This window comes from Oryctolagus cuniculus, chromosome 7 (genome assembly GCF_051225735.1).
Source record: "Oryctolagus cuniculus isolate XC-2025 breed Fujian yellow rabbit chromosome 7, ASM5122573v1, whole genome shotgun sequence".
Classification (NCBI taxonomy): domain Eukaryota; kingdom Metazoa; phylum Chordata; class Mammalia; order Lagomorpha; family Leporidae; genus Oryctolagus; species Oryctolagus cuniculus.
The window spans coordinates 39,894,618-39,909,680 of NC_142873.1; the positions used below are offsets into that span (position 1 = coordinate 39,894,618).

Here is a 15,063-nt window from a genome sequence, read left to right on the forward strand (position 1 = left end):
GAAGTGTTTCCTGAGTGATGTGAAGATTCCAAAGTGGCCTTGGTGTTGCCTCTGTACAAGTCAGGAAAGTCTTTGCTGTATTTTCTGGTGTCAGTACTCCTTCCTTATGTATTAAAATTTCCATAATAATTATGTACCCTACTTTTTCCTTTATCTTGGTTGCCTTACTTACTTATTTTTGAACCATTGTTCTCTGAATTGTTTTCCAAACTGTCTCAAATGCTTTTTAGAATTTTTCAAAGTTAAGTGTAAACAAGTGGAAATGCCACTCCCACCCCTTGGCCTCAGTTGCTAGGTATATCAGCTGCGAGACAGCATGCACTAGGTCACTGGTCAGAGCTCTGAATCTCAGAGCTGGCACCATGACCATCTGATAGAGTGCACCAGCCTCTCTCATCTAGGGATTTGCAAAGTCCCAGGGTTGATAGATGTATTTGAAGAAGTTTATGTGGTTGAAGATAGTGATGGCATTTGGTTAAATAGCTAATAAGTTATTTAACATTTTCTCATTTCTTTCTGGGAATGGGACAATGTTGGCACCTTGAGGTATTTGGTTAATGGCATTGGATGAATGTGCTCAGAAACTTGACTAAAGGTTTCCAACATTATAATTTCAACTTGTTTTATTCATAGTTACATGTTATATAATTTAGACTCAGTAGATTGTTGATAAATACAAGAAACATAATGAAGCTTGGTGTTGAAGTGTAAGTTAGTGACAATAATTCAGCAAATTTATTTCAAGATGATCTTAGCAAATCTATAAGTGGCATTCAGCTGATAAAAACTCTTACTTATTATGTTAAGCATGCTCTGTATTAAGAAAGAGTACTCATCATGATTATACCCAACAATGGGATATTTACAGAGATACACTGGATTCCAAATCAGACAAGATTATATCAAATTTTAAAATTTATTAATAATAAGTTAAATATGCATATGTATCTAAAGGCAAATTAAACAACATGAAAGTTATTAAATGTAAAATGTCATTATGTTGTGGGTCACTAATGATAGCAAAATATGAACCTAAAAGTCATATTTAATAATATGGCATTTAAAAAATTTAACATAATCATTCATTTACCCTATTTTATATAAAAATGAAAAATAGTTAAAAATAATTTTGTGAAATAATCATTATTCATGAAAGTTTTTTGTAAGTCAAAAATAATTAGAGCACCTTTTGGCCTATACCTCCCATAGGCGTCCGATTATGGCCTCCCTTTCATTGTGAAATGTGCTCCTCTGCCAGAGGCATTCTTGTGCAGGATGCCATAATGATGCATGAGAAATTTAGTGTACCCACCAAAGGCGATTCTGGCAGATATGTGATGGGCAGGGCAACAAATCTATATCCCTAATGTGTCTATTCTTGAGGACAAATTGCTACCTCATTCATAATAAACAATAACACATTTTCCACTTGAGAGTTGAGTTCAGCTGGAGCAACTACGTTAGACTCAGTGAGTGGAAGTCGCCACTGTTGAGTCCACGGATGACCTCTATTCTAGTCATGATGGCTCTATAATGTGTTTCTTCATTTAGCCAGAGCAAGAGGGTTATTGGCAACAGAGCAGGTCTCCTGAGTGTTGGGAATCCTGTCTGAAGTGAGGAATCTCCATGGGAACTTATGGATGGCACAGATATTTCCAGGCTCCAGGTCCTTCTCAACTTAAAAAATTATTTATTTACCTTCTTTAAAAAAGATTTTATTTATTCATCTGAGAGGTAGAGCTACAGACAGAGAAAGGGAAAGACACAGAGAGAGGTCTTCCATCTGCTGGTTCACTCTCCAAGTGGCCACAACAGCTGGGGCTGAGCTGATCCAAAATCAGTAGCCGGAGGCTTCTTATGGGTCTCTTTGTGGGTTCAGGGACCCAAGAACTTGAACCATCTTCTACTGCCTTCCAAGGCCATCAGCAGAGAGGTGGATAAGAAAAGGGGCAGCTAGAACAGGAAACAGTGCCCATATGGGATGCTGGCACCACAGACAGTGGCTTAGCCCATTATGCCACCGTGCCAGTCCCTATTTATCCTTAAATTATGTATATTTTATTTATTGAAAGGGAGAGAGAGTTTCTATCTGCTGTTTTACTCTGTTTAAAGTGGCCCAGAGCTTTGCTAGGCTGAAGCCAGGAGCCTGAAACTAAATCTGGATTTCCCATGTGGGTAGCAGCGACCCAAGTACTTGAGCCATCACCACTGCCTGTCAAGGTGTGCAATAGCAGGAAGCTGGAATTGGCAGCAAAGCTGGAATTGAACCCAGGTGCTCTCATGGGATGTGGGCATCCTGAGTGGTATCTTCGCCACTGTGCCAAATGCCCATCCCTCCTGAATTTTTGTGGAAGTCACCATGTAGACCTCACTAAAACATGGGAAGAACTTGTTGCTTCTTACTGCAAGGATCTATCAGCCTGACATTATCAATGTAGTGTGAGGTCCCAAGTGATGATGAAATGGTTAAACCTCTTGTAGATTAAATGGTGTCGAGTGATATTAGAAAAATGAAAATAATCATCTCTCTCAGGCATGAGCGAGTGTCATTTTGCTTCTGAGTTTTCTATTTACTAAAACTGAAAATAATACACTGGATAAATTGATTGGAATCAACATACTTGTATCTTTCATCTTTGATGGTGATGCTAACATCTTCATTTGCATGCAGAATAGAATTTGGTGTTTAACTGAGTGTTACAGCAGGCAAAGTAGGAGTCAGTGACTTTTGTTTGGCACTTTCTGCCACAGAACTCCTTTCCTGGGTCGTAGACTTCCCCTCATTCCAGGCCTTCAGGTGATATGGCCTCAGAACTGAGCGGGAGACTCTTACTCAAGGGGGCTTGAAAGGCTTCATAGAAATGCATGTGACCTGTTACTTCCGTTGTTCCATGAACTTTTTGATCCCTGCCCCCCTGCAACTACTGACTCTCCATGTGCTGGACAGAGCTGGTTTTCTCTCCACTTCTCCTACATTCCTTTTGTTTTTCTTTGTGTTTTTCTTTTGATTATACAAATCAGTTGAGTTCTTGTCAATTGATTTATTTCTGAGAACGTCATGGAGAAACATAGAGAACTCTGTGCAAGAACTTTCAGAGACTTGATTGCTGTATAGATCTATGTCCACTTTGCTTAAAGTGGTCCTGTGCTGTTGGCTGGGCCCACATATGTCCATGATTCTTCTCTTCCCATTTTGATTTCAGCTGTCTCCCTAATTCTCGAATACTGAGCAAAAATAAATAAATACATAAATATGCAAATCATAAAATCATTGAGGAGAATTCTGTTTCAGTATTCATTTCTTTCCTTGCTAATATTTTCTTGAAGTTATCAAAGAAGTTTGTTCATACACACACACACACACACACACACAGACCCATCATACTTTGAAAGGATCAGTGAAATGAATTGGACTCATATGATAGGTATAATATAATATTCATCTTTTCTTCAGACTTTGGATGTCTTCTGCTATTTTTGACCCAAGATTTTTGGATTCCAGTGCTCCTTAGGCAAATTTGGGCCCACATTTCCATTAACCAACCCAGAGCATATTCAGAACTTCAAAAAGTTATTGGAAAAATGTGTATCATTAAAAAACTGATTCATAGATTTCAAAAATATTTTTGCACCAAAATAAACATTTTAAAATTCAGCTTTCTCACAAACTTCTGAAATTCCCTCATAGGTTTTTAGAACTATACCTGATTAATCTAGTATTATCTCTGATTAGTTTACCTATTACATAAGCACATGTTTGCAATCCCTTCTAGTCAAATCTTCTTTATTCTCGAGTCTGATTCTGCATATTACTTTCTTGAATACTAATTCCAGACACTGCTAGAATAATAATTAAGGTCAAGATATGGCAGAGATTGCTATAGTATTTCAAAGATGCAATAGCAAGTAGCAAGGCATGTGGAATGGAACTGGTTTCATGGGGTCTTGGAGAGTCATAGTGTTTGAGACTATCCATATTTTCTGGGTCATTAACTCAGTTTTCATCAATGATATAATTTTCATATGAGAAACATGGAAACATTATGAACTTAATAGATATTTTAATATGGCAGCTTTCAAAATGAATTTTTCAAAGTGATTTTCACTGGTCTCTGCTTACTGAATGCAGGCAGGAGTAGTCATTTACTATAGTCATAAAGTAGCCTTTACTTTCATACTGTATTTGAGCCAAACCCTGCGGTATCTCATTTGTCTTGCTCCCTTTCCACGCTACCCAAAGTCGTCAGAAGCAAATATCTCAGCCTGCAGTTCTGAAATTCTCCATCTTCGTGAAACTCCAAGATCACAGCCATAGCTCAGGCCTCCAGCAGCCTGGTCTCACTGGTGTCTTGGTTAGCCACTAGCTCCTTTTCAGCTTTGGCAAGGTTTGTGTTTTTGCATTTCCCTTTACTATTTTTCCCTTAGCTTTGCTAATCTTGTTGATATTTTCAGAGAGCAAATTAAGTTTTATTGATCAAAATCTACTCATTTCCTTTCTTTTTTATTAGTTTCATTTATCTTTATGCATTTTTCTACTGCTACTTTGATATTAATATTCTAAACCTTTTGAATTTAATTTTTAATTCATTTGTATTCAATAATAATTGAATGCCTTTAAGGCTTACAATGTTTTCTGATACCATTTTGACACATTTTGTAGATTTTTGGAATACGGTGATCTTATTGCACATATTAATTTTTGAACAGTCTGTGATTTTACTTAGATTTCTCATTTTTTAACTCGAGTTGTTTAAAATTTCTCTGTGGATAACTTTCTTTTTAGTTTATTATCAAATACTAGTTTTGTGGTAATTTGATTGATCACAAACTATTCTAAGTAGCTGGGCAATGAACTGTTAACTGTCAGTACTGAGATAAAGCACTTACTACAGGACAGAAATCAATGTTCCTCTTCCTTCCCAATGAATACTTTGATGAAAAAAGAAACAAGAAAGGAAGTTAAGTCAGCTGAACTACACTGTGCCGAATGATGTAATTGGTTTCCATTCTGGTGTAAGCCCCTTCCTCCTCTTGGTATGGCGAGTTTATACACACACATTGAGCTGAGGACTATGCTTTGAGTAGCACTACTTTAAAATATTGAGAGTTTCATTGGAACCAGTAAGTTAATTTTATAAATATTTCAGTAATACTTGAGAAAAATGTGTACTTTTTTTGTCTGTGTTAAGAAATATAAACCGAATAACTCAAGGTTACTCATGCTATCAAATCCTCTGTTACTCTTTTGTTTATTTGATCTGTAAGTTTCCATAGAAGCAATGCCACAGCCTTCCTTATTATTGTGGGATTGAGAATTTCTCTTCACATCGTTAATCAATTTCAAAATTGTGCTGTTTGTTGTGAAAATGTTCATAATTGTTCAACCTTGGTGGCTTATAACTATTGTCAAAATACAGCATCAGGTTTGTGAGAGTATTTCAAGAAGTTCATGGTAAAATGAAACTAAAAGATGAGAATACAAAATATGAATTTTATTTCTCAACATAAGCTCCATCAGATTCATGACAATTTTGTAAGCAATGATACTAGCCATTTAGCTAGCCACATAGAACTGAATGGGGCAGACATTCGGCACAACAGTTATGATATCTCTTGGGATGCCAGCATCCTATATTGAATGGAGTGCCTGGTTCGAGTCCCAGTACCTCTGCTTATGATCCAACTTTCTGCTAATGTACCTTTTAGGAAGTAGCAGGTGATGATGTTATACTTGGGTCCCTGCCACTCCTGTGGGAAACCCAGATTGAGTTCCAGGCTCTTGGTTTCAGCTTCGCCCAACTCTGGCTGTTGTAGCTTTTGGGAAGTAAACTGGGAGGTGGAAGATAATCTCTCTCTCTCTCTCTCTCTCTCTCTACTCCCTCCCTCCTTCTCACCCTTCCTTTCTCTTTTTCTCTCTCTGACTTTCAAAAAATTAAAAAAAATAGAAAAAATTAAGAATTGTGTAAGCTGGACCGTTTGCAACATCTACACTCTTGACTGTTTCTGCTTGTTAATTTGTAGTCATTTTCTTTTTCTTTTTTTTTTTTTTGTCAGGTAGAGTTAGACAGAGAGAGAGAGAGAGGGAGAGAGAGAGAGAGAGAGAGAGATACAGAGAGAAAGGTCTTCCTTTTCCGTTGGTTCACCCCCCAAGTGGCCACTATGGCCGGCGCGTTGCGGCCGGCATACTGCTCTGATCCAAAGACAGGAGCCAGGTGCTTCCTCTTGGTCTCCCATGCGGGCCTGAGCCATCCTCCACTGCACTCCCGGGCCGCAGCAGAGAGCTAGACTGGAAGAGGGGCAACCGGGACAGAATCCGGTGCTCCAAGAACCCAAGGTGCCGGCACTGCAGGCGGAGGATTATCCTAGTGAGCCGGGGCACCGGCCTATAGTCATTTTCAATTAGGGCAAGAACAAGAGGAAAGGTTTTCTCCCAAATTGATGTGGATTGTCGTCATATGAAGTTTCTTTTCTTTTTTTTTTTTAAAGATTTTATTTATTGATTTGAGAGGTAGAGTTACAGATAGAGAGAGGAAAAGACAGAGAGAAAGGTCTTCTGTCTGTTGGTCCACTCCCCAAAGGGCTGCAATGGCCAGAGCTGCACTGATCTGAAGCCAGGAGCCAGGTGACTTTTCCTGGTCTTCCACGCGGGTGCAGGGGCCCAAGCACTTGGGCCATCTTCTATTGCTTTCCCAGGCCATAGCAGAAAGCTGCATTGGAAGAGGGGCAGCCAGGACTAGAACCGGAGCCCATATGGTATGTCGGTGCTGCAGGCGGAGGATTAACCTACTGTGCCATGGCGCCGCCCATGAACTTTATTTTCAACATCATTTCATCCTTTCTTGAAATGAATTATATATTTGTAACCTGTTGATGTCTTTGAGGCATTGTCCCCATGAACATTTCATGAAAGATAAATGAATTTACTATTCTTCCACCTGAGCCTCACCATAAATTTGAAATTTGTATTTGTTTCAATTTTAGCAGAATCTTTGTTGCCTTTTTTAACTGGGTGAATATACAGTACAATGCTATGTTCTCAACAGTTGAATAAATTTGCTTATGGATTTCTTTTCTCATCGCTACTTGTACTTTTTTCTTTTTATTATTTGAAAGGGAGGGAGGGAGGGAGGGAGAGAGGAAGAGAGAGAGAGAGAGAGAGAGAGAGAGAGATTGATTTTCCATCGACTAGTTCATTCCCCAAATGCCTGTAGCCACTAGGGCTAAGCCAAGCTGAAGTCAGGAGCTGGGAACTAAGTTGGAGTCTTCCACAGGGATGATGGGGACATTTGAAAATCACCTGTTGTCTACTGTGGAGCACTTTAGCAGCAAGTTGGAATGAAAAGTGGATCTGGGACTTGAACCTAGATTCTCTGATATGGAACGTGGACATTCCAGGCAGTGACTTAACCCACTTACCAAATGTCTGCTTTAATATATTCTCTATTATACGGGCAAGTACATTTTCAATGCATATACCTAAGAATAGAACTGTTAGGTTATAGTAAATGTGTTCCTTCAAATTTGCCAGAAAATGCCAAACTATTTTACAAGATGGTGATATCAACTTATACTCTTGATAGTAAAAAGCTTTTAAGAGCTCAAATCATTCCATGTTTCAGCCAACACTCGGCACCATTAGAGTTATTAGCTTTTGTCAAGTTGATGGGTGCATAGTGGTATCTCACATTTCTTTCCTTTCTTGAAAGTTTCCACTGGATACAGAATTTTCAGGTGGCAGTTGCTTTTCCCCCCTACTATGTTGAAATATCATTTCATTGCCTTTTGGCTTCGTTGTTGCTGCTATGAAATCACCTCTCAATTCCATTGCTCTCTTTTTTTTTTTTCTGCAGACAGAGTGGACAGTGAGAGAGAGAGAGACAGAGAGAAAGGTCTTCCTTTGCTTTTGCCGTTGGTTCACCCTCCAATGGCCGCCGCGGCCGGCGCGCTGTGGCAGGCGCACCACCCTGATCTGAAGCCAGGAGCCAGGTGTTTCTCCTGGTCTCCCATGCGGGTGCAGGGCCCAAGCACTTGGGCCATCCTCCACTGCACTCCCTGGCCACAGCAGAGAGCTGGCCTGGAAGAGGGGCAACCGGGACAGAATCCGGTGCCCCGACCGGGACTAGAACCTGGTGTGCCGGCGCTGCTAGGCGGAGGATAAGCATGTTGAGCCACGGCGCCGGCCTCCATTGCTCTTTTAAAAGAGTATTTACAAAGTATTTCTTTTGTATGTGTGTATGGGAGGTTACTTGGTTGTTTTTAAGCTTTTGTCTTTGTCAATTGTTTTCCACAGTTATACACATTATACCTAGATGTGAGTGTCCTACTGGACAATTTTGTGTTCTTCAATACCTGATAGGTGTCTTTCTGTGGTTCTGAGAAATTCTCAGCCATCATTCTTTCAGATATTATTTTTGCTCTATTACCTTTCTTTTTTTCTTGGTATCTGATTAAACGTGGGTTACACTGTCACACTCTTATTTTCTGACTCCTGTCATTTCTATTATGTTTTATAGCTTTTACATACCTCTATGTTGAATTCTGGCCACTTCTTATGACTTATCTTGGACATTTACCTCGTTTCTAAGCATGTCATTTGCATTCCTAATTTCAATGAGACAATTTTTCAGTTCTAGAATTTCTATTTGGCTGCTTTCAAATATGTAATGTCAATTTTTCCTGTTTCCTGTAGATATTTTAAAGTTTTAACATATTTCTCCTAATATAACAAGCATGGGAATTCTTTTTTTTTTTTATTTATTTATTATTTTTTTGACAGGCAGAGTGGACAGTGAGACAGAGAGACAGAGAGAAAGGTCTTCCTTTGCCGTTGGTTCACCCTCCAATGGCCGCCGCGGCCGGCGCGCTGCGGCAGGCGCACCGCGCTGATCCGATGGCAGGAGCCAGGAGCCAGGTGCTTTTCCTGGTCTCCCATGGGGTGCAGGGCCCAAGCACCTGGGCCATCCTCCACTGCACTCCCTGGCCACAGCAGAGGGCTGGCCTGGAAGAGGGGCAACCGGGACAGAATCCGGCGCCCCGACCGGGACTAGAACCCCGTGTGCCGGCACCGCTAGGCGGAGGATTAGCCTAGTGAGCCGCGGCGCCGGCCAAGCATGGGAATTCTTATAATGTTTCTGATGTCAATGTGTGATGCAATCAAGGCAATGTTCTGCTGTTTATTGTTTTGCTGGAGTCTCCTCATGTGTTTGACTCATTTCACTGTGTTCTTGCTATAACTGAAATATATTTTTAGGAATCATTTTATATATGAAATGGATATCCCTTCCTCCAGAGAGGATTTACATTTGCTTTAGCCAGGTGCCTGGGCAGTGGTGAGGGACTGGGGAGACTGCTGATCTATGATCATCATAGTCCAAGATCAAGGCTGGAGAGTCCCAAGTTGTGTAGTGATGCAAACTCAAGTAGTAAGATTGTGAGAGTGTTTACTGACTCCTGGTTCACCCACTTCCTAAGTATGCAACACATCAAGGTCTCAGCTTATTGCAGAGAGGCTTTTATTAGCTCCACCATCTTATGCAGGAACCAGGTTTTGATTTTGATTTTCTTGCTCTTTTTGACCAGTAAAGAAAAAATTCAAATTGGCTAGGTTTGGCAACTATCTTAGGGCCAAAATAACTTCTATACTCACTTATTTCCTTAGATTTCCAGCATACTTTCAGTTTGTCTTCAAGGGTTTATGTGTGTGTGTGTATATATATATATATACATACATGTATATATATACACACGTGTATAAACAAGGGTTTATATATATAAACATGTTTATATATATAAACATACACATATACATATATATCTATTCCTTCCTTCATTCTTCTCCCTCCCTCCTCCTTCCTTCTTTTATTTATTAAAAATATTTTATCTAGCTTGTATCTTGTGAAATACCTCTAAAGTTGTGCTCAGAAAAGTACTGATAATCTCAAAATACATATTAACAAGTAAGAAAGATTGAACACAGTGTATTAATCATATATTTCCAGAAATTATTAAAAAACAATATAATGATCCTACATAGAGCCGATTGAAGCAATTAAGAAGGATACAGGCAAAAAATTAATGAGTTAGGAAACAGGAAAATTATAATCACTGAAAAACCGTCCCTTTGAAAAATTAATAAAACAGAAAAACTAATAACATATCTATGCTAGTTGTTGTTATACTAGAGAAACATAATGGTTTATGTGATTATGGAGCAGCACAAGCAAGACCAAAATCTATGGGGCAGGTTTTCAGGAAGGGTAGGCTGGGGCTCAAGCTTGAGCTAAAGCTATAATTTACAAGAGAATTTCTTCTTCTGAGAAACTGTGTTCTGCTCTTAATATCTTTCCACTGATTGAATCACACCCACTCATATTATCCAGGAAAATTTTCCTTTAAAGCACACTGATGATAGACTTTAATCACATCTTTAAGATATCTTCACAGCAACACTTAGATGAGTGGTTGGCTGAATAACAGGGGACTGTAGTTGACCATCACCTAATCTAATCAAGAGAACAGGAAGACAGCACAAATTCTTCACATAATAAAAGATGATTGAGGAAATAACTACAGATTAAAAAGAAAAGTAAAAGAACCACAACAGACTAATTTTCATCTCTATACAAGTAAACTTGAAAGCACTGAAGAAATGGATTGTTTCCTAGAAATATATAAAGCTTCGAAATTGATTCTGGAAAGGCAGAACACCAATTTTATCAAAGACATTAAAACTTTTTTTAAGGTGCTATCCCTTCAAAGTAACCTATTAAAGAACAGGTAATTTGATTTCCTTTTAAGTTCTTCTATAGCATTGCTAAAAATTAGAATTTTCTGTGATGATAGAAATATTACAACAGCGCTGACTAGTGTGGTAGTCTGATATGTAACACTGAATATGATTAGTTCAATTATTCAAGGGATTAAATTTTAATTTTATTTAATTTTAATTATTTTTCAATTTTAATTAATTTAAATAACCACTTGTTGCTGTTGGCTACTATATTGGACAGTGCAGTTCTAAAGCATGAGAAATAAGAGCTTCTAAATCATTTATGAATTAAGGCAAGTATAAAAGAGGTGGAACTTAACACCCTAAATAAAGTTAGCAAACAAAATCTAGTAGCACTTTGAAAGTGTAAAGACCATGTGGCATTTATTCTAGGCATTAAAATGGTTCAAAAAGAAGAGATTTTTTGATATAATTTACATATGAAGAGATTATATTGATTTGGGCTGTCATTACAGTATACAATAGATGGGGTAGCTGATAAAGCAAGTATTTATTTCTCGCAGTTCAAGGTCTGGATGTTGAGTGCGGCTGGGTTCTGGTAAAGGCCCTCTTCCCCCTTTATAGGTAGTGTCTTCTATTTGTACCATTAGGTAGCACGGATAGGATTAGGTGTCTTCATCTTCTTATAAGGACACTAATCCCACCATTAGATCTATTTAACTCGCAAGGACTCCATCTCCTAGTACCATCTTATTAGCGTTTAGGGTTTCAACATATGAATTTTGAGGGGATACAAACATGCAATCTGAAATGGAGTTTGGCAGCAGAAACATATCCAGAGAATTTATATCATCATTAAAAATTTTGGGGGCTGGTGCTGTGGTGCAGCGGATTAACGCCCTGGCCTGAAGCACCGGCATCCCATATGGGTGCTGGTTCGAGTCCTGGCTGCTCCACTTCTGATCCAGCTCCCTGCTATGGCCTGGGAAAGCAGTGGAAGATGGCCCAAGTGCTTGGGTCTCTGCACCCGTGTGGGAGACCCAGAGGAAGCTTCAGGCTCCTGGCTCCTGGCTTCGGATTGGCACAGCTCCGGCCGTTGCGGCCAACTGGGGAGTGAACCATCCGATGGAAGACATCTCTCTCTCTCTCTCTCTCTCTCTCTCTCTCTGTATAACTCTGACTTTCAAATAAGTAAATAAATCTTAAAAAACATTTTGAATGTTCCCTGGAGATACTACCTGATGTAATTAAGAGAGAAAAAAAGGGGAGGAAGAGAATTTGGATTGTTTCTTTGGAAAAGTCAAAGAATAAACAGAAAATTAATTCAAATAGTAAGATAGTTTAGAAAGGCAACTGTATATACAATTCATGTAAGGAAAGTAGTAGCCTTGAGGCTAGCACCTTCACATAATGGGTAAAGCTGCCACCTTAGTTCGAGTCTTGGCTGATCCAGTTCTGATCCAGCTCCTTACTAACGTGCCTGGGAAAGCAGCAGAAGATGGGCCAAATACTTGGGCCCCTGACCCATGTGGGAGACCTGGAAGAAACTACCGGTTCCTGGCTTCCTTCTGGCCCAGCTCTTGTCATTGCGGCCATTTGGGAAGTGAACCAGCAGATGGAAGATCTTGCTCTGTCTGTCTTTCTGTCTTTGTCTCTGTCTTTCTCTCTGCAAGTCTGCCCTTCAAGTAAATAAATAAATAAATAAATAAATATTTTACAAGAGGAAAAGTAATAGCCTTCATATGGACATATAGCTAGAGGACGTGAAGGGGAAGAATCCAATTATAGCAACTGCAACTAAAATTTCTAAGAGCAATCTAAAGCATTGTGCAAGGTCTTATTGAAAAAAATTTTATTATTGCCTGAAGGACATAAAAGAAAACTTAAAAAACAGAAAATGGTTTCAACTTCTTGGATAGGATTATGTGAATTATTATTATTGTTTTAAAATATTTGTTTGAAAGGCAGAGTTTTAGAGAGAGAAGAGAGAGAGAGAGATATATTTTCCATCCACTGGTTCACTCCCCAAATGCTTGCAACAATCAGAACTGGGCCAGGCCAAAGCCAGGAATCTGGAGTTTTATCCAGGTCTCCACATGGATGACAGATGTCCAAGTACTTGGGCCATCTTCTGCTGCCTTTAGGATGTATTACGAGGGAGCTGTATTGAAAGCAGAACAGTTGGGATTGGAACAGGTGCTCTGATACGGGATGCTGGGTTCACAGGCTGGTGCTTAATCTGCTGTCTCACAATGCACCCCATGAATTATTTATTAAATCAGCAGCATGGCTTTTTATGGCAGTGAGCCAAATAGATTATAAAGCTCACACAGAAAATAAAACACATTAAACATAAAGCTATACAAATTAAAATAATGTTATACTAACGTGAATAGAAAGACCAATGTGTCAGAAAAGGAAGTCCAGATATAGATCCAATGCATAGGGCGATTTAGACTCCAACAAAAATATTTCAAAGCAGTGAAAACAAAGCAAGTTCAAATTAGAGGATGTCATGTTAAGTGAAATAAGCCAGACACAGAAAGACAGATACTGCATGTTCTCCCTCTTACATGGAAGCTAAAAAATACACCTCAATATGAATGTAGAATGGTGATTACCAGAGGTTGGGAGGAGTAGGGGGAAATATAAGGGGTTTTGGTAATGGGTACTGAATCAGAGTTAGGTCAAAGGAATATATTCCTGGTGTTATACCGCATAGGGTGTGACCACAGTTCACAATAACCTAATATATATTTTATGAACAAATAGAAAAAAAGAGCTCGAAGCCTCCACTGATACAATAGTGTTAAAGAAGGGGAAATACTGGTCACCCGGATCTGATCAGTACACTTTGTATACATGTATTGGAATGTGGTGCTGTAGCCCGTACATACATACAATTATTGTTAATAATTTTTTAATGTCTGGGTAGCTATCTGGAAAAGATTCTTGCACCATGCCTACTTAATGATTTCAGAGTGGATTAAAGATTTAAATAGAAAAGGAAGCAATAAATGATTAGAAAAGTCAAAGGAGTCTTTAAGACAAGTTCTGGTAAGAAGCCCCCATCTCATCAGGCCACAAAATAAAGCAGTCATGAAAATATTCATAAATGCAGCAGTACAAGGGGTCTTCAAAAATGCTCAAAGAATCTGTACATGAGTTTCAAAACATTTTTGCACCAAAATAAACATTTTCATTACCCTTTCCATGAACTTTTTTAACTATTGTTGTATTACACATGTTTTATGACAAAAGTAAAATCAAAATGCAAAGAACCTAGGAAAAATATTTACAAGTCATTTTACAAAGGACTGAATTCTGTAATGTGCAAGTGGCTTTTATAGATTGGGAATAGCTCACGGGAAACACATGCAAAACGCCTAAGTAGTTCAGTGGAAAGGACATACAAGCAGCTCAAACACTCATGAAAAGATCTGCAATTCTCTTTATAACTGGAAAAATGTAAATTAAAACTGCACTGTGATGCTAAATTTCATCAATCAGATTGGCAAAGAGCAAAAAGTTTGAAAATCCAGTGGGTTGTTAAGCCTGTGGGGAAAGGGACACTCATTTATTTCTGCAGCAGAATGAATTGTTATACTGCCTATGGCCACTGGGTTTGTGTTTAGCAGGATTTTGTGACTGCAATTTCAGAAGAATGGTTGGAGAGGAATCCAGATTTCAGGATATAAAGAAGATAGCCTCATGTCTCACAGTGTAATGTTACCTTTACACTTGTGTTGTGCTGGAATGGCAATACTGTGCAGTGGGGTGTAGTAGTTTACATCATTGAAGAGTGGTCCACAATTGTCTAGTATACTTTGTACCTTGCTTTTTAATTTCTTTAGTTTCCATGAAAGTCCTATTTCTTTAATTAATTAATTAGTTGATGTGACAAATATTTACTTTGTGCTGTCTTAGGATCTCTTTACCTGTAGTCTGGTTCTTGCTTCCAGGCATAGCTAGTTTGACTCCCATATCGTAGACACAATGCTTTGCTCTTGCACTCTTTGGTATTGATTTCGCTATTCTAACTTTGGCCTTATGACCCAGGGTACTGCATTAAGAACTCCATTTCTTCTTGTCCTGTTATTAAACAGCTGGGATTATTGTCAGCTGTGTCTCCAGCCAAGTGAAACTGCAGGACATTGTGCCTAAGACACTGTGGGACATCTGTTGTCCCAACCACAGGGTGTTAATTCAGGAACAAATATGAATTGATTGCCCACTAAAGCACAGAGCTAGAGATACAGCAATTAACAAAAGACAGAATTTTTCTATTCTGATGGAAGGGAGTGTGGATACTCAGCTCTGGAACTGCTGCCCAG

At 38.9% G+C, this 15,063-nt stretch overlaps 1 long non-coding RNA gene across 1 annotated transcript in view; it reads left to right on the plus strand.

Moving 5' to 3' along the window:
- The window catches only part of LOC138850520 (uncharacterized), a 59,029-nt gene that overhangs the window by 7,344 nt on the left and 36,622 nt on the right, over positions 1–15,063 (plus strand). The window lies entirely within an intron of this gene.